Here is a 20,999-nt window from a genome sequence, read left to right on the forward strand (position 1 = left end):
CTACTGAGGGGTCAGTCTCCTAGCTCTCTGTGGTGTTTGATTGGCAGCCAAAACAGTTCTGTTTGGTATTTTGTGCCACAGAAGATGCAAGTGGACTGCAGAATTTCAGCCTTTCCCTGCATTCCCAGAGCCCCCTCTGTCCCCTTATTTCCCTGACCTAGGTGGCTACCCCAAGTGGGCTACACCCACTCATCCGTTCCAATCCACTTCCAAACTCAGAAGGTGGTTTTTGTGATGGGCATCAACATGTCCTCCTTCGAAGCACGCCCCAAATTTCCATAATGAGCAAGGGCCCAGACGCCCTGTGGCTATTCCTTTAATAGACCATGTTTCCGTTACCCTTCTGCCTCATCATGTGGCTGGCTGTTGGCCACTGGCCATGAATTGGTAAGTCCAAAACACGGGGGCTTTTCCCATTGTTCCATTTCTTCACTGTTATGCATCAACATAAACATTAGAACTGCCCTATGACAAAGAGACAAAATAATCCTGAGCCTGATACAGCTGTGGGGTCTTGGGTAATGTTGGAAAAACACTAATGGAGAGGACAGTGCCCAGAAGAATTCCATTAAAAGGTGGTAACAGTTAAAAAATACTTTTACACACAATTTAGAAAACAGTATGACAAAATTAATGGCACATCCTACATAGTCTTCTGTAACCTTGACATTAAGAACACAGAAATGAACAGCTCAGTGAGCTGACCTGTGGGGAGTGATCTAGCAGTTCTCCTGTAGTAAAGCTGGATTTTTAAAAAGCTAGGATTGGAATCCTCAATACAATGATTTTGGTTTTGCAAAACTTTGCTATGTGCCTACTGCTTTGGGTGTTCTTCTTCATAAAGGAAGTCCGCTGTCAACTCATCCCCATTTTCTCTCTTGATCTTTCTTTATTTTCTTTTTTTTTTTAAGATTTTATTTATTTGAAGGAAGCCTGGGTTGCTCAGTGGGTTAAGCCTCTGCCTTCAGCTCAGGTGATGATCTCAGGGTCTTGGAATCGAGCCCCACATGGGGCTCTATGCTCTGCGGGAAACCTGCTTCCCTCTCTCTCTCTGCCTGCCTCTCTGTCTACTTGTGATTTCTGTTTGTCAAATAAATAAAATTTTAAAAAATATTTTATTTATTTGAGATAGAGAGAGAGAGAGAGACCATGCACAAGCAGAGGGGAGGGCAGAGGGAGAGAGAAAAGCAGGCTCCCTGCCAAGCAGAGAGCAAGACATGGGGCTTGATCCCATGTCCCTGAGATCATGACCTGAGCTGAAGGCAGACACTCAACTGACTGAGGCCCAAGCACCCTATCTCGATCTTTCTAATGAAGTCCATTTGTAGTTGTCTTTCAACAGTTTCTGGCAGAAGGCTCTCACAGCTAGAATACAGTACCCGTTCTCTTTACTGCATGTCTATCCAGGCATTGAATAAATAAAAACTATGGACTTCAAACCGTCTCCTTCATGGGAACGTTTATACAGGAAGAAATCGTAGCATGCTGAATCCTTGGGAATCCTCCCTGGCAAGTCTTTCAGTTCTGTCTTTGCTGTGTTGGCCAAAATTATGATTTCATCTTTCATATCTATTTCCAATTACACATAGTTGAGCTGTTACTTCATGTTTCCTAAGCTTGAAAAGCTTCTCGAAATATAGGAAATGCTACTCATGTAGTGGTACTAATGCTGCGTGTCCTCACCCATGTCAGTTTGTACCTCATTAATTTTAATCTGTTGTGATTCTTCCTCAGCTGTGGTCAATGGGGCAGGAGAAGATTGTGATGGCAAGTGTTTTTTATATCTGTGTAATGATGCATCTTCCTTTACTGTTCCGAACACTTCATCTGTAATGTGGCTCCCTTCAAACTCCCTTTTCAGATTTACACTTGTTCCTGCATTCAACAAATTTTGATGATCATGAGAATGTTCTGGAGACCAGGCAGTGAATATCCAGTCATATCCCTGGGCATCCTGAGGGTCTAACCTGAACACTATGTAGCACGGCTATTTGTCCTCCAGGAGGCGTAAACAAAGGAATCATAATGCTTGACCCAGGAATCAGAACGCTGATTACAGGATCCAATCATGAGTTTCTCATTTTCTTTTTTTTAAATTAATTATTTATTTATTTTCAGCATAACAGTATTCATTATTTTTGCACCACACCCAGTGCTCCATGCAATCCGTGCCCTCTATAATACCCACCACCTTGTACCGTGACCTCCCACCCCCCGCCCCTTCAAAACCCTCAGATTGTTTTTCAGAGTCCATAGTCTCTCATGGTTCACCTCCCCTTCCAATTTCCCCCAACTCCCTTCTCCTCTCTATCTCCCCATGTCCTCCATGCTATTTGTTATACTCCACAAATAAGTGAAACCATATGATAATTGACTCTCTCTGCTTGACTTATTTCACTCAGCATAATCTCTTCCAGTCCCATCCATGTTGCTACAAAAGTTGGGTATTAGTCCTTTCTGATGGAGGCATAATACTCCATAGTGTATATGGACCACATCTTCCTTATCCATTCGTCTGTTGAAGGGCATCTTGGTTCTTTCCACAGTTTGGCGACTGAGCCATTGCTGCTATAAACATTGAGGTACAGATGGCCCTTCTTTTCACTACATCTGTATCTTTGGGGTAAATACCCAGGAGTGCAATGGAAGGGTCATAGGGAAGTTCTATTTATAATTTCTTGAGGAATCTCCACACTGTTCTCCAAAGAGGCTGCGCCAACTTGCATTCCCACCACCAGTGTAAGAGGGTTCCCCTTTTTCCACATCCCCTCCAACACATGTTGTTTCCTGTCTTGCTAATTTTGGCCATTCGAACTGGTGTAAGGTGATATCTTAATGTGGTTTTAATTTGAATCTCCCTGATACCTAGTGATGATGAACATTTTTTCATGGGTCTGATAGCCATTTGTATGTCTTCATTGGAGAAGTGTCTGTTCATATCTTCTGCCCATTTTTTGATATGATTGTCTGTTTTGTGTGTGTTGAGTTGGAGGAGTTCATTATAGAGCCTGGATATCAACCTTTTGTCTGTACTGTCATTTGCAAATATCTTCTCCCATTCCGTGGGTTGCCTCTTTGTTTTCTTGACTGTTTCCTTTGCTGTGCAGAAACTTTTGATTTTGATGAAGTCCCAAAAGTTTATTTTGGCTTTTGTTTCCTTTGCCTTTGGAGACATATCTTGAAAGAAGTTGCTGTGGCTGATATCGAAGAGATTACTGCCTATGTTCTCCTCTAGGATTCTAATGGATTCCTGTCTCATGTTGAGGTCTTTTATCCATTTTGAGTTTATCTTTGTGTACGGTGTAAGAGAATGGTCGAGTTTTATTCTTCTACTTATAGCTGTCCAGTTTTCCCAACACCATTTATAGAAGAGACTGTCTTTTTTCCACTGTATATTTTTTCCCGTTTTGTCGAAGATTATTTGACCATAGAGTTGAGGGTCCATATCTGGGCTCTCTACTCTGTTCCACTGGTCTATGTGTCTGTTTTTATGCCAGTACCATGCTGTCTTGGTGACCACAGCTTTGTAGTAAAGCTTGAAATCAGGTAAAGTGATGCTCCCCATTTTATTTTTGTTTTTCAACATTTCCTTAGTGATTTGGGGTCTCTTCTGATTCCATACAAATTTTTGGATTATTTGCTCCAGCTCTTTGAAGAATACCGGTGGGATTTTGATTGGAATGGTATTAAAAGTATAGATTGCTCTAGGCAGTATAGACATTTTAACAATGTTTATTCTTCCGATCCAAGAGCATGGAATGGTCTTCCATCTTTTTGTGTCTTCTTCAATTTCTTTCATGAGTGTTCTGTAGTTCCTCGAGTACAGATCCTTTACCTCTTTGGTTAGGTTTATTCCCAGGTATCTTATGGTTCTTGGTGCTATAGTAAATGGAATCGATTCTCTAATTTCCCTTTCTGCATTTTCATTATTGGTGTATAAGAAGGCCACTGATTTCTGTACATTGACTTTGTATCCTGCCATGTTGCTGAATTGTTGTATGAGTTCTAGTAGTTTGGGGGTAGAGTCTTTTGGGTCTTCCATATAAAGAATCATGTCATCTTCAAAGAGAGAGAGTTTGACTTCTTCATTACCAATTTGGATACCTTTTATTTCTCTTTGTTGTCTGATTGCTGTTGCTAGAACTTCTAATACTATGTTGAACAACAGTGGTGAGAGTGGGCATCCTTGTTGTGTTCCTGATCTCAATGGGAAGGCTGCAGGCTTTTTCCCATTAAGGATGATATTTGCTGTGGGTCTTTCATAGATAGATTTTATGAAGTTCAGGAATGTTCTGTCTATCCCTATACTTTGAAGCGTTTTAATCAGGAACAGATGCTGGATTTTGTCAAATGCTTTTTCTGCATCAATTGAGAGGACCATGTGTTTCTTCTCTCTTCTTTTATTAATTTTTTCTATCACATTGATTGATTTGTGAGTGTTGAACCATCCTTGTAGCCCAGGAATAAATCCCACCTGGTCATGGTGGATAATCTTTTTAATGTGCTGTTGGATCCTGTTTGCTAGGATCTTGTTGAGAATCTTAGCATCCATATTCATCAGTGATATTGGTCTGAAATTCTCTTTTTTGGCAGGGTCTTTGCCTGGTTTGGGTATCACGGTAATGCTGGCTTCATAGAAAGAGTCTGGAAGTTTTCCTCCTGCTTCAATTTTTGAAACAGCTTCAGGAGAATAGGTGTTATTTCTTCTTTGAGAGTTTGGTAGAATTCCCCAGGGAATCCATCAGGTCCTGGGCTCTTGTTTTTTGGGAGGTTTTTGATCACTACTTCAATCTCGCTACTAGATATTGGTCTATTCAGGTTGTCAATTTCTTCCTGGTTCAATTTTGGGAGTTTATAGCTTTCCAGGAATGCATCCATTTCATCTAGGTTGCTTAGCTTATTGGCATATAACTGTTGATAATAACTTCTGATTATTTTTTCTACTTCCTTGGTGTTCGTTGTGATCTCTCCCTTTTCATTCCTAATTTTATGTATTTGAGCTTTCTCTCTTTTCTTTTGGATTAGTGTCGCCAATGGTTTATTGATCTTATTGATTCTTTCAAAAAACCAGCTTCTAGTTTCATTGATACATTCTACTGTATCTCTGGTTTCTACCTCATTGATCTCAGCTCTAATCTTGATGATTTCCCTTCTTATGTGTGGAGTTGGTTTGATTTGTTGTTGATTCTCCAGTTCTTTAAGGTGTAGAGACAGCTGGTGTGTTCTGGATTTTTCAATTTTTTTGAGGGATGCTTGGATGGCTATGTATTTCCCCCTTAGGACTGCCTTTGCTGTATCCCATAGGTTTTGGACTGAAGTGTCTTCATTCTCATTGGTTCCCATGAATTGTTTCAATTCTTCTTTGATCTCCTAGTTGATCCAAGCATTCTTAAGCAAGGTGGTCTTTAGCTTCCAGGTGTTTGAGTTCCTCCTGAACTTTTCCTTGTGATTGAGCTCCAGTTTCAAAGCATTGTGATCTGAGAATGTGCAAGGAATAATCTCAGTCTTTTGGTATCAGTTGAGTCCTGATTTGTGACCCAGTATGTGGTCTATTCTGGAGAAGGTTCCATGTGCACTTGAGAAGAATGAATATTCTGTTGTTTTAGGGTGGAATGTTCTGTATATATCTATGAGGTCCATCTGGTCCAATGTGTCATTCAAGGCTCTTGTTTCTTTATTGATTTTCTGCTTCAATGATCTGTCTGTTTCTGAGAGAGGCATGTTAAGATCTCCTACGATTAGTGTATTCATATCAATATGACTCTTTATCTTGATTAACAGTTTTTTTATGTAATTGGCTGCTCCTATATTGGGGGCATAGATATTTACAATTGTTAGATCATCTTGGTGGATAGTCCCTTTAAGAATGATGTAGGGGGAGGAGTCAAGATGGCGGAGAAGTACCACGCTGAGACTGCTTCAGCTAGCCGGAGATCAGCTAGATAGCTTATCTAAAGATTGCAAACACCTGAAAATCCATCGGCAGATCGAAGAGAAGAAGAACAGCAATTCTGGAAACAGAAAAACAACCACTTTCTGAAAGGTAGGACCGGCGGAGAAGTGAATCCAAAGCGACGGGAAGATAGACCCCGGGGGGAGGGGCCGGCTCCCGGCAAGCGGCGGAGCAACGGTGCACAAAATCAGGACTTTTAAAAGTCTGTTCCGCTGAGGGACATCGCTCCAGAGGCTAAACCGGGGCGAAGCCCACGCGGGGTTCAGCGTGGCCTCAGGTCCCGCAGGGTCACAGAAGGACCAGGGGTGTCTGAGTGTCGCAGAGCTTGCGGGTATTGGAACGGGAAAGCCGGCTACAGAGACAGAGCCGACAGTAAGCTCACACCTCGGTGTTACCTTGAACTGGTCGGAGGCTCAGAGAGCTCGGAGCGCGGCCGGAGGTCAGGCAGACGGGAGTAACTGGGCGCTGTTCTCTGAGGGCGCACTGAGGAGTGCGGCCCTGGGCTCTCGGCTCCTCCAGGCCGGAGACCAGGAGGCCGCCATTTGTATTCCCGTCCTCCAGAACTCTACGGAAAGCGCTCAGGGAACAAAAGCTCCTGAAAGCAAACCCGAGCGGATTACTCACCCCGGCCCCGGGTAAGGGCGGTGTAATTCCGCCTGGGGCAAAGACACTTGAGAATCACTACAACAGGCCCCTCCCCCAGAAGATAAACAAGAAATCCAGCCGAGACCAAGTTCACCTACCAAGGAGTGCGGTTTCAATACCAAGGAGAGCAGCAGAATTCCAGAGGAGGAGAAAGCCAAGCACAGAACTCATGGCTTTTTCCCTGTGATTTTTTTTTAGTCTTGCAGTTAATTTAATTTTTTTCTTTTTCATTTTTTTTTTTTTCTCGCCTTCGGGTAAAATTTTTTTTTTTTTAACTGTTACCTTTTTCTTTTTTAACGATTTTTTACTAGTTTATCTAATATATATATTTTTTCTTTTTTACATTTTTCTTAGGTGTTTTCCTTTTTTTTTTCTTTTTTCTTTTTTCTTTTTTCTTTCTTTTTCTTTCTTCCTTTTTGAACCTCTTTTTATCCCCTTTCTCCCCCCTCACGATTTTGGATCTCTTCTAATTTGGTTAAAGCATTTTTTCCTGGGGTTGTTGCCACCCTTTTAGTATTTTACTTGCCCCTTCATATACTCTTATCTGGACAAAATGACAAGACGGAAAAATTCAACACAAAAAAAAGAACAAGAGGCAGTACCGAAGGCTAGGGACCTAATCAATACAGACATTGGTAATATGTCAGATCTAGAGTTCAGAATGACAATTCTCAAGGTTCTAGCCGGGCTCGAAAAAGGCATGGAAGATATTAGAGAAACCCTCTCGAGAGATATAAAAGCCCTTTCTGGAGAAATAAAAGAACTAAAATCTAACCAAGTTGAAATCAAAAAAGCTATTAATGAGGTGCAATCAAAAATGGAGGCTCTCACTGCTAGGATAAATGAGGCAGAAGAAAGAATTAGTGATATAGAAGACCAAATGACAGAGAATAAAGAAGCTGAGCAAAAGAGGGACAAACAGCTACTGGACCACGAGGGGAGAATTCGAGAGATAAGTGACACCATAAGACGAAACAACATTAGAATAATTGGGATTCCAGAAGAAGAAGAAAGAGAGAGGGGAGCAGAGGGTATACTGGAGAGAATTATTGGGGAGAATTTCCCCAATATGGCAAAGGGAACGAGCATTAAAATTCAGGAGGTTCAGAGAACGCCCCTCAAAATCAATAGGAATAGGCCCACACCCCGTCACCTAATAGTAAAATTTACAAGTCTCAGTGACAAAGAGAAAATCCTGAAAGCAGCCCGGGAAAAGAAGTCTGTAACATACAATGGTAAAAATATTAGATTGGCAGCTGACTTATCCACAGAGACCTGGCAGGCCAGAAAGAGCTGGCATGATATATTCAGAGCACTAAACGAGAAAAACATGCAGCCAAGAATACTATATCCAGCTAGGCTATCATTGAAAATAGAAGGAGAGATTAAAAGCTTCCAGGACAAACAAAAACTGAAAGAATTTGCAAATACCAAACCAGCTCTACAGGAAATATTGAAAGGGGTCCTCTAAGCAAAGAGAGAGCCTACAAGTGGTAGATCAGAAAGGAACAGAGACCATATACAGTAACAGTCACCTTACAGGCAATACAATGGCACTAAATTCATATCTCTCAATAGTTACCCTGAATGTTAATGGGCTAAATGCCCCTGTCAAAAGACACAGGGTATCAGAATGGATAAAAAACCAAAACCCATCTATATGTTGCCTCCAAGAAACTCATTTTAAGCCCGAAGACACCTCCAGATTTAAAGTGAGGGGGTGGAAAAGAATTTACCATGCTAATGGACATCAGAAGAAAGCAGGAGTGGCAATCCTTATATCAGATCAATTAGATTTTAAGCCAAAGACTATAATAAGAGATGAGGAAGGACACTATATCATACTCAAAGGGTCTGTCCAACAAGAAGATTTAACAATTTTAAATATCTATGCCCCCAACGTCGGAGCAGCCAACTATATAAACCAATTAATAACAAAATCAAAGAAACACATCAACAATAATACAATAATAGTAGGGGACTTTAACACTCCCCTCACTGAAATGGACAGATCATCCAAGCAAAAGATCAGCAAGGAAATAAAGGCCTTAAACGACACACTGGACCAGATGGACATCACAGATATATTCAGAATATTTCATCCCAAAGCAACAGAATACACATTCTTCTCTAGTGCACATGGAACATTCTCCAGAATAGATCACATCCTCGGTCCTAAATCAGGACTCAACCGGTATCAAAAGATTGGGATCATTCCCTGCATATTTTCAGACCACAATGCTCTAAAGCTAGAACTCAACCACAAAAGGAAGTTTGGAAAGAACCCAAATACATGGAGACTAAACAGCATCCTTCTAAAGAATGAATGGGTCAACCGGGAAATTAAAGAAGAATTGAAAAAAATCATGGAAACAAATGATAATGAAAATACAACGGTTCAAAATCTGTGGGACACAACAAAGGCAGTCCTGAGAGGAAAATATATAGCGGTACAAGCCTTTCTCAAGAAACAAGAAAGGTCTCAGGTACACAACCTAACCCTACACCTAAAGGAGCTGGAGAAAGAACAAGAAAGAAACCCTAAGCCCAGCAGGAGAAGAGAAATCATAAAGATCAGAGCAGAAATCAATGAAATAGAAACCAAAAAAACAATAGAACAAATCAACGAAACTAGGAGCTGGTTCTTTGAAAGAATTAATAAAATTGATAAACCCCTGGCCCGACTTATCAAAAAGAAAAGAGAAAGGACCCAAATAAATAAAATCATGAATGAAAGAGGAGAGATCACAACTAACACCAAAGAAATACAAACTATTATAAGAACATACTATGAGCAACTCTACGCCAATAAATTTGACAATCTGGAAGAAATGGATGCATTCCTAGAAACATATAAACTACCACAACTGAACCAGGAAGAAATAGAAAGCCTGAACAGACCCATAACCAGTAAGGAGATTGAAACAGTCATTAAAAATCTCCAAACAAACAAAAGCCCAGGGCCAGACGGCTTCCCGGGGGAATTCTACCAAACATTTCAAGAAGAACTAATTCCTATTCTCCTGAAACTGTTCCAAAAAATAGAAATGGAAGGAAAACTTCCAAACTCATTTTATGAGGCCAGCATCACCTTGATCCTAAAACCAGACAAGGATCCCACCAAAAAAGAGAGCTATAGACCGATATCCTTGATGAACACAGATGCGAAAATACTCAACAAAATACTAGCCAATAGGATTCAACAGTACATTAAAAAGATTATTCACCACGACCAAGTGGGATTTATTCCAGGGCTGCAAGGTTGGTTCAACATCCGCAAATCAGTCAATGTGATACAACACATCAATAAAAGAAAGAACAAGAACCATATGATACTCTCAATAGATGCTGAAAAAGCATTTGACAAAGTACAGCATCCCTTCCTGATCAAAACTCTTCAAAGTGTAGGGATAGAGGGCACATACCTCAATCTCATCAAAGCCATCTATGAAAAACCCACCGCAAATATCATTCTGAATGGAGAAAAACTGAAAGCTTTCCCGCTAAGGTCAGGAACACAGCAGGGATGTCCATTATCACCACTGCTATTCAACATAGTACTCGAGGTCCTAGCCTCAGCAATCAGACAACAAAAGGAAATTAAAGGCATCCAAATCGGCAAAGAAGAAGTCAAATTATCACTCTTCGCAGATGATATGATTCTATATGTGGAAAACCCAAAAGACTCCACTCCAAAACTGCTAGAACTTATACAGGAATTCAGTAAAGTGTCAGGATATAAAATCAATGCACAGAAATCAGTTGCATTTCTCTACACCAACAGCAAGACAAAAGAAAGAGAAATTAAGGAGTCCATCCCATTTACAATTGCACCCAAAACCATAAGATACCTAGGAATAAACCTAACCAAAGAGACACAGAATCTATACTCAGAAAACTATAAAGTACTCATGAAAGAAATTGAGGAAGACACAAAGAAATGGAAAAATGTTCCATGCTCCTGGATTGGAAGAATAAATATTGTGAAAATGTCTATGCTACCTAAAGCAATCTACACATTTAATGCAATTCCTATCAAAGTACCATCCATCTTTTTCAAAGAAATGGAACAAATAATGCTAAAATTTATATGGAACCAGAAAAGACCTCGAATAGCCAAAGGGATATTGAAAAAGAAAGCCAACGTTGGTGGCATCACAATTCCGGACTTCAAGCTCTATTACAAAGCTGTCGTCATCAAGACAGCATGGTACTGGCACAAAAACAGACACATAGATCAATGGAACAGAATAGAGAGCCCAGAAATAGACCCTCAACTCTATGGTCAACTAATCTTCGACAAAGCAGGAAAGAATGTCCAATGGAAAAAAGACAGCCTCTTCAATAAATGGTGCTGGGAAAATTGGACAGCCACATGCAGAAAAATGAAATTGGACCACACACAAAAATAGACTCAAAATGGATGAAGGACCTCAATGTGCGAAAGGAATCCATCAAAATCCTTGAGGAGAACACAGGCAGCAACCTCTTTGACCTCTGCCGCAGCAACATCTTCCTAGGAACAACGCAAAAGGCAAGGGAAGCAAGGGTAAAAATGAACTATTGGGATTTCATCAAGATCAAAAGCTTTTGCACAGCAAAGGAAACAGTTAACAAAATCAAAAGACTACTGACAGAATGGGAGAAGATATTTGCAAATGACATATCAGATAAAGGACTAGTGTCCAAAATCTATAAAGAACTTAGCAAACTCAACACCCAAAGAACAAATAATCCAATCAAGAAATGGGCAGAGGACATGAACAGACATTTCTGCAAAGAAGACATCCAGATGGCCAACAGACACATTAAAAAGTGCTCCATATCACTCGGCATCAGGGAAATACACATCAAAACCACAATGAGATATCACCTCACACCAGTCAGAATGGCTAAAATCAACAAGTCAGGAAATGACAGATGCTGGCGAGGATGCGGAGAAAGGGGAACCCTCCTACGCTGTTGGTGGGAATGCAAGCTGGTGCAGCCACTCTGGAAAACAGCATGGAGGTTCCTCAAAATGTTGAAAATAGAACTGCCCTATGACCCAGCAATTGCACTATTGGGTATTTACCCTAAGGATACAAACGTAGTGATCCAAAGGGGCACATGCACCCGAATGTTTATAGCAGCAATGTCCACAATAGCCAAACTATGGAAAGAACCTAGATGTCCATCAACAGATGAATGGATCAAGAAGATGTGGTATATATACACAATGGAATACTATGCAGCCATCAAAAGAAATGAAATCTTGCCATTTGCGACAACATGGATGGAACTAGAGCGTATCATGCTTAGCGAAATAAGTCAAGCAGAGAAAGACAACTATCATATGATCTCCCTGATATGAGGAAGTGGTGATGCAACATGGGGGCTTAAGTGGGTAGGAGAAGAATCAATGAAACAAGATGGGATTGGGAGGGAGACAAACCATAAGTGACTTTTAATCTCACAAAACAAACTGAGGGTTGCTGGGGGGAGGGGGCTTGGGAGAAGGGGGTGGGATTATGGACATTGGGGAGGGTATGTGCTTTGGTGAGTGCTGTGAAGTGTGTAAACCTGATGATTCACAGACCTGTACCCCTGGGGATAGAGTATTATGCCTCCATCAGAAAGGATGAATACCCAACTTTTGTAGCAACATGGACGGGACTGGAAGAGATTATGCTGAGTGAAATAAGTCAAGCAGAGAGAGTCAATTATCATATGGTTTCACTTATTTGTGGAGCATACCAAATAGCATGGAGGACAGGGGGACTTAGAGTGGAGAAGGGAGTTGGGGGAAATTGGAAGCGGAGGTGAACCATGAGAGACTATGGACTCTGAAAAACAATCTGAGGGTTTTGAAGGGACGGGGGGTGGGAGGTTGGGGTACCAGGTGGTGGGTATTATAGAGGGCACGGATTGCATGGAGCACGGGGTGTGGTGCAAAAATAATGAATACTGTTATGCTGGAAATAAAAAATAAATAAATAAATAAATAAATAAATAAATAAATAAATAAATAAAAAGAATGATGTAGTGTCCTTCTGGATCTCTGACTACAGTTTTTAGCTTAAAATCTAATTTGTCTTATATGAGAATCGCTACCCCAGCCTTTTTTTGATGCCCATTGGCATGAAAGATGCTTCTCCATCCTTTCACTTTCAGTCTGGGTGTATCTTTAGGTTCAAAATGGGTCTCTTGTAGACAGATGTTCTAGCATTTTACATTTTTGCAATCTCTGTTACATTAAAATCCACAGGCCCATCTGGCACAGGAAACAGATCTTGTACTAATGCATGATTTTTTAAAAAGTAATGTGCTGAATGGCCAAAATTAACAAGACAGTAAACAACATTTGTTGGAGAGGATGTGGGGAAAGGGTAACCCTCTGACACTGTTGGTGGGAATGCAACTTGGTGCAGCCACTTTGGAAAACAGTGTGGACATTCCTTAAGAAACTAAAAATAGAGTTTCCCTATGACCCTGCCATTGCACTACTGGGTATTTACCCCAATGATACAGATGTCGTGAAAAGAAGGGCCATCTGTACCCTACTGTTCATAGCAGCAATGGTCACAGTCACCAAGCTGTGGAAAGAACCAAGATGCCCTTCAACAGACAAATGGATAAAGAATATGTGGTCCATATATATATATACAATGGAGTATTATGCCTCCATCAGAAAGGATGAATACCCAACTTTTGTAGCAACATGGATGGGACTAGAAGATTATACTGAGGGAAATTAGGCAGAGAGAGTCAATTATCATATGGTTTCGCTTATTTGTAGAGCATAAGGAATAACACTGAGGACATAGGGAGATGGAGAGGAGAAGTGAGTTGGGGGAAACTGGAGGGAGAAACTGTGGACTCTGAGAAATAAACTGAGGGTTTTGGGGGAGAGAGGAGTGGGAGGTTGGGTGAGCCTGCTGGTGTGTACTATGGAGGGCACATATTGCATGGGGCACCGGGTGTGGTGCATAAACAATGAATTCTGGAACACTGTAAAGAAATAAAATAAATAAATAAAAATTTAAAAAAAGTAATGTGTTGTTTAACTAAGTTATGTACATGTACCAGTGTAGATGAGATTGAAATTGATTTATCAAAAAGTCATATTTTGGGGGCTCCTGGTGATTCAGTGGGTTAAACTTCTGCCTTAAGCTCGGGTCATGATCTCGGGGTCTTGGGATAGAGCCCTGCATTAGGCTCTCTGCTCAGCAGGGAGCCTGCTTCCCCCTCTCTCTCTGCCTGCTTCTCTGCCTACTTGTGATCCTTCTCTCTCTGTCAAATAAATAAATAAAATATTAAAAAACAATATGCCTTTTTAAAAGATTTTATTTATTTATTTGACAAAGAGATAGAGAGCACAAGTAGGCATAGTAGCAGGCAGAGGAAGAGGGAGAAGCTCTCCAGTGAGCAGAGAATCTGATGTGGGGCTCTATCCCTGGACACTGGGATCATGACCTGAGCCAAAGGCAGATGCTTAACTGACTGAGCCACGCAGGAACCCCCATATTTGTTTTAATATTACCCCAGATCCCAATAGAAAATTTTGTCAGTAATGGGAGACTGTCAAGTTTATTGGTACATCACAAGCTTCTGATTTTCTCTTGAGAGCTTACATTTGATCAAGGCAACAAGTACTCAGCTGGCATATGTGAGTTGATTTTCATGAAAGGTTAAGTTCATGTTCATTTTCCAGAAACTGGATATGTACTGTCTGAATAGTAACTATGAGCCACCTATGGCAACTTCCAGAAACTGTCTTGCCAAATGTCCTAGTCTTAATAATCCAAGTTTCTGTGTCATTCATTCCTTCAATTAAAAAGTAATTCTGTTAAAAAAGAAAAGGGGGGGCAGTTAATTTTACACAAATTATTTTCCAAGGGGTTTCTGTATGTAGAAGGGCTATACACCCCACATCATCATATAGACATGTTTGAATGTGGATTGTTGAGAATGTTTAATAAAGATGAATTGTTGAAAATGATTAATAAAGATAATTTTTAATGCTGCAATCAGAATGTTTTAATGTGATTCTAGTATTGTTTTGTCCTACTTTTGTTTTGAGGTATTTTACTTGCATATAGGCATTACTTCCCTAGAGAAAGAATCCAAGGATTTCCCCTCATGTGTGTTTTTGTCTTGCTTCTTCATGGAGCCAGCTGAGGTTCTCAGGACAAGGAAACCAAAATGGAGGGATGGGTCTGGATTCCTCTGCCATTTTTCTAGATCTTTAAGTTGTACGTTAAATCTGTGGCTTCTCACTTCACTGGAGTTTAAGCTGCCCATGAGGTTCCCAGCAATGTTCCCAGCTCAATGATCATCAGTGATTTCAAATTCCCAATGTAACCTGCTTCGTCATCACAGTTAGAAATGGTATGATGACTTTGGAGCATGGCCTAACAAGATCTGCCTTTGCTTCTCTTCTAGGCATTAATACTCTTGAGAGCATCTGCTGGGACATTCATGGGACCATTATGGTGGGTTGGGAAAATGGTGGAAAGAGTGTTTTGTCTTTTTATGGAAGTGAGTAGTGGTGAAGAATAAAATTGCCCTGTGCACCCATCACCTCCATTCTTGCTAAGTTTTACCTGAGTGTGAATGTAAAAGTGGTGAAAAGGCAAACAATGTCTAAGTGATGTTATGAAAATAGTGTTAATTTCATGGATTCTGTGCAAGGGACTCAGTGACTTCAGGTGTTCCCCAGACCACACTTTGAGAACGGCTGCTCTGAAAACCCTGGGAGAGTCTCCCACTTGTCCTGCTCTGGCTTCCTCCTCACTCAGCAGAATCCCTCTCCCTGAGCTACACTTCCTGCTCTGAAAACTCAGCTCTGACTCTAGCCCCTGAGTGCATTTGGAAGAGACCTCACCTCCTGGAAATGAGATGGCAGAGAGGGTCCCCAGTCTGGAAAGGGAGGTGGAGGGACAGGGATTTCCCTTTTGTAACTGGGGACAGTTTTTACCTGTAGGCACGAGATCCATACATAACCGACTTTGATTTTGTGACACATCGGCTTCATATGTATTCACATCCCAGACAGAAATCTGATGTCATCTGTAAGAGAAATCATGTTGGTCTTTTCACTCTACATGTGTCTAATATGTTTGACTTGAGACCCACAAAGCATGAAGCAGAGCACCTATCAATACAACAGTCTGTGTGGAAGGAATTGTTCTGTATCTGCGCTGTCCAGTATGGTGGCCACAAGATGCAGGTGCCTCTTGAGATGCAGGTGGCACTTGAAATGGGGCTGGTGTGCTGAGCAGTTGCATTTTTAATTGTTTTAAATGAATAGGAGTTTAGCCACAGGGGGCTCATAGCTACTATTCAGATAATACCTATCTAGAATGCTCTTAGTTGTCAGGATCCTCCTCAAAGAAGAGACTGTGTGACTCATGGGTGCATGTGTATTAAATTTACCTTTAAATGGAAGTCGTAGATTTGTCTATGTGGATCTGAAACATATGCCTAAAATATAGCATGAAAGTGTAATTACCATGCATTGAGACAGCTGAAGTGTACAGACATGAGCAAAAACGTGATTATCACATCTAGGTCATAAGTGTTCAAGATGCCCATCCCTGGAGCTCACTGTTATCTCTATTACTTTGGATGTCTTGGTGTTGATTGTGTTCACCTGGTAAACATAAGGAGGCTTACTAAGTCTTCACTGAGCCAGGTGAGAGGGTATATTGGCTACAACATGTACCTTGTAGGCTCTGTACGTACTTGTAAACGTCATAAAGCAGAAGATGGACATCTTAGATTCCACCACCTTAGCATCCTTTACCTCTTGCTCCTCCCCACACTTTTGCCCAAGTTCAGACAATTCTCCATATTTCCCTTCACTCTTGTGAAACCCTCTGCTCCTCATTTCTACCAAGGTGAAAATATACATGAAATGTTTACAACTGTAGGATGAAGAAATTCTCTAAGCACAGTCTAGTGTCAAAAACCTATAGGAAAAGTACGAAATATCTGCATGTTAATCACACTCTCACAAAGATACAAACTCATGTCCATGAACAAATTAAAAGACACAAAAACAACTGTGAAAGACAAAAGGGTAACATGGTTAAATGCTCTTCAGCCCAAGACCACCAGGAGCACCTGTGGGGCATTCAAATTGGCTCTATTACCTGTTGCAGTGAGAGAGAACGCACACCTTTGGGGGTCACGGGGCATCTTAATATGAAGGTGTTGGAACCTAAGGGACATGGACTTTGAATGGGAATTTTGGAGAGGACCCACGAAAGTTGGGGCCCACTCTAGATTTCATGTTGTCAGGACGTGTGGGCAATCCCATGGTTGAGCATCTCAGTGAGTCCGCTCTCCAGCAGCCAGACCAGAGCGAGGAGAGAGCAGTTATGGTGGAGAAGCAGCAATTGCTCACATCGGCTGACACGCTGACATGTGTGTTATTCTGTGGGTTGTACAGTGCCTTGTTTTTCTGTAATGACACAGAGTGATGTCGTGGTTTCAGAATGGTGATGTTTTGTGAGGTGACTGGCTGAAGTCCCACAGGAGAAGAATATGGCCAAGTGGTAGACATTAGCCAGCTTCTGACCACACTGAGCCCAACTGTCAGTGTCAGAGCAGCTCCCGATGTTGGGGGCTGCTGGCTCTTCTCTGTTTAATTCCAAACTTTAGGGGCACCTGGGTGGCTCAGTGGGTTAAAGCCTCTGCCTTCAGCTCAGGTCATGATCTCAAGGTCCTGGGATCAAGTCCCTCATTGGGCTCTCTGCTCAGTGGGCAGCCTGCTTCCCACTCTCTCTCTCTGCCTACCTCTCTGCCTACTTGTGATCTCTGTCTGTCAAATAAATAAAAAATATTTTTAAAATTCCGTATTTTAAAAGAGCTACAACTGATTCAAAACACAATTATAGAATTGGTATTTCTCTTTTCCTTGGGTAAATACCCAAGAGTGGAATTGTTGGATTACATGGCAAATCACTATGTTGTACAGCTGAAATGAGCATAACATTGTGTGTCAAATGAAATAATAAAAAAAGAAAAAGAAAGAAAAGAGAATTAAAAATATTAGAAAACAGTTTGGGAAGGGGGAAATGAAACATCAAACCAATGTAATTGTAATAAGAAAACATAAACAAATATGAGAATGTGGAATAAAGCTATAAAAGGAATAAAGCTATAAAATAAATAAAATATTTCTATATATAAAATAAGAGGGTCAGGGAAACACTGTCATAAAGGTTGATGCAAGTGATCACTGGGACACAATTTTCAATGGGTGCTTTAGAAAAATATCTCCACAAATGCTGTGTGCTTATATTGTGACACAGACATTTTCTTTGAGGACTTTATCCTAAGGAGATAATTACAAACATTTACAAGGATGTGCGTTCACTTGTGGTTTATAAAAACAAAGAACAGAAGTTATGTAATCGCTATAATCAATATGATGAAATTAAGTACAGATAGTGGAACATTAGCATGCGTCAGGGATTTACCATGTGATTTACACAGAGGGTTGAACTTAATCATGAAAGCCAGCCCAGGAGGCATCCTGTAGGGCATCTGTTTGTTCAGACAGGGAAAGGGAGACTCGGAGACAAGGATGTGGTGGAGCTAGTGTTCAGCCCAAAATGTTTGCTCCCAGAGACCTTGCTGATTTGTTCATTGCTTCTTGTCTGGGGTGGGGGTGGGGGGCGGTATGTCTGTGCACTCTAGGAAAGTGAGCCGTGGCAATATTCCAGAATGTTTGGTGATGGGAGGCTGCTGGGCTCAGAGCCCAGGAGAACATTAAGGAGCAATGTGACTCAGCTGCTCAAATCACACTAAAGTCCGTCATCCAGTGGACATCTTGAGGCATCCAGGGACTCAGGATCAGCTGGCCTCTAGAGCTACAATGCAGAGCAAGGGTGACACCCTGGACAGGACACTGGCACTGTCATGTGGGAGATGGGCATGGAGCAGAAATGACAGAGGAAAACGTAAGTCGCTCCTGAGATGAGTGTTGTGTGGAGAAAGGTCATGATATCATGAAAGCAGAAACCAGGAGACTTAGCAGGGCCCTTACCACTAGGATCAGTCACATCTACAGGATGCAATAGACATATGGATGTGAAAAAAAACACAACTCCACACAGTGCTGTACAATCATGGAACAGGAGAGAGCTCTGGGAAACTAACAATATGACCATAGGAATGGATAATTGAGTGGATACACTGGGTGATAACTGTTTTCCCTCCCTGAAGTCATACAACCAGGAATGTGATGGTAGCAGGAGAGAAGACCTGTTTGTTTCTCGATCAAATGTTCCCAACAAGTTAATAACAACATTTTTTAAAAACAATGGTGAGGAGTGCCTGGGTGGCTCAGTCATTATCCCAGGGTCCTGCCCTGGTACCTGCTCAGCAGGAAGCCTGCTTCTCCCTCTCTCACTTCCCCTGTTGTTTTTCCTCTGTCGCTGTGTTTCTCTCTGTCAAATAAATAAAATCTTTAAAGAAAATTAGGTGAATAGGAAATGATGAAAAAATTTCAAGAGTATTCCTCCAAGCTTATAGGGATAAACACACTTGTTGAGAGACCGACTCAAATTCTTACCTAGAGCAGATGAGAGGAGACCCACACCAGGACACATCATAGTGAAATGTCAGAAAGAGGGTGGAAGGGAAGATGCCTTGAAAACTCCAAGAGGCAACAACACAGGCCTGGGGGCTGGAAGGCATGAGGCAAGGCCCCCAAATCCCAAGGACATCTCTGTCTAGCACAATCTCTGTCACGGTACTGTGTGACAGTCTCCTCTGGTGTGAGAGTTTCTGTTCTTTCCATGTTTCCTTCCATAGGACAGCAGTAGGCAGAGTGGGACAAATGATGGAGAAAACCAAACAAGGGGAGCACATGGGATCCCGGCCACAGGGAGCCAGCAGGAGAGAGGCCTAGTTCCCCCAGGAGGAGCTACAGTGGGTCTGGGTGTCAGCCCTGCCCCAGGGATGCAGGCATCCCCTCCTCATAGGGCAGGAGTGAGGGCTGCAGGCCAGGCGGCTGCACAGACATGAAGATGGTAGAGGAGTGGATGGGCTCCAGTATGTTCATGAAGGTTTACTCAGGGGGAGCAGAGGAAGGATTTAAAAGGAGCAAAAGAGAAAAAAAAGTAAATGAAGGAATAAGATATTTATTTACTCTGGGGAAAATAAAAAGTTGATTCAGGAAAGGGATCGCAATCATAAGTCTACAGAAGACTCAGTTATGACTAGTATTTCATGGTCATAATAAAGGAAACACTGAACATTGAGCTCATCGAAATTATCAAATAATTATATGGAGCAGATGGGAGAGTGAAAGAGGAGGCAGTTCAGGAAAGATGATGCATAAACCTGAAGACCAGAGAAGGAGTCTGAGAAGTAGGCTGCTGAGAGGCACAGAAGCAATAATCAGAGAATCAGCCAGAAGAACTAACGCAGGTGGTCTCTGAGATACAGGAAATGGGGGCATCGAAGCTTGGGGTCATCTGTTTTGATATCAAGGACCGTAGAAGGATTTGACTTGTAAAACTCTGTGCCTCTAACCATTGGCTACAAAGACAACATGGGGGTGAGATGATGGGTCAGGACGAGTTCTGCACAGAGGCCACAGAGATGGGGCAGGAGTTGGAGGAGTCATGGGATCAAGTGTTGTTTTTATGGGATGATTTTATTTTGGTTGATTTAGTTTTGCCTTAAGTGGCTGTGTGGGAGTCATCCAGCATGTTTGTAGCAGGAATGGCTGAGCCAGGAGGGAGGGGGAAGGGCATGATGCAAGTGAGTGAGGGGCCGGGTGTGACCACGTGAATGGACAGCCTGAGACAGGAGGGACCCTTCCCCATCACTGCTTAGAAGATGAGGACACAGGTGCAGAGGTGGGGAGTGAGGTGGGGGGCCTGTGCAGGTCTCACCTGAGACTTTCTTTTCTGAGTGAGGAACAAATGAGCTCATCCCCTCAGAGGGGAGCAGAGGGGGAGTCAAGGAAGCTGAGGAGGGAGGAGGAAGTGAGAGGCAGCCCTCTCAGGAGGGTGACAGGGAGCTGACTGGGGAAATGGCATCTGGAGAGAGCAGGGCTGGGGCCCTGAACTCTGTGCTCTTCACCTTAGAGAGAGAGAGAGAGACTTTCAGCAGCAGGAGGATAGATAAGAGACTAGAAGTAAATGCAACAAAACAGCTCAAATGTGAGAATTACATTGTTTTTGCTTTGTCATTTGTCACTTTTCCCATTTTATAATTTTTCTATGGTGAATATAGATGACATCATATATATTGTACATCATACATACTCATCATAATGAGAATGTAAATGCTTTAAAAGAGAAGGAGATGGTAAGAAAATCAGCATCTCAGGGCACAGAGCTGGAAGGGCTGGTCTGTGCTCTGAGCAGGGAACTCACAGAGCCTTTGCTTGAAGCAG

The 20,999-nt window shown here is 41.8% G+C and overlaps 3 pseudogenes; 1 reads left to right on the forward strand and 2 right to left on the reverse strand.

Annotated features, from left to right (window-relative positions):
- Positions 1-20,999, forward strand: part of LOC116587519 — a 592,489-nt pseudogene that overhangs the window by 351,342 nt on the left and 220,148 nt on the right.
- On the reverse strand, positions 774-3,235 carry LOC116587903 (annotated as a pseudogene).
- Positions 14,691-15,060, reverse strand: LOC116587547 (annotated as a pseudogene).

This window comes from Mustela erminea, chromosome 4 (genome assembly GCF_009829155.1).
Source record: "Mustela erminea isolate mMusErm1 chromosome 4, mMusErm1.Pri, whole genome shotgun sequence".
In the NCBI taxonomy this organism is placed as follows: domain Eukaryota; kingdom Metazoa; phylum Chordata; class Mammalia; order Carnivora; family Mustelidae; genus Mustela; species Mustela erminea.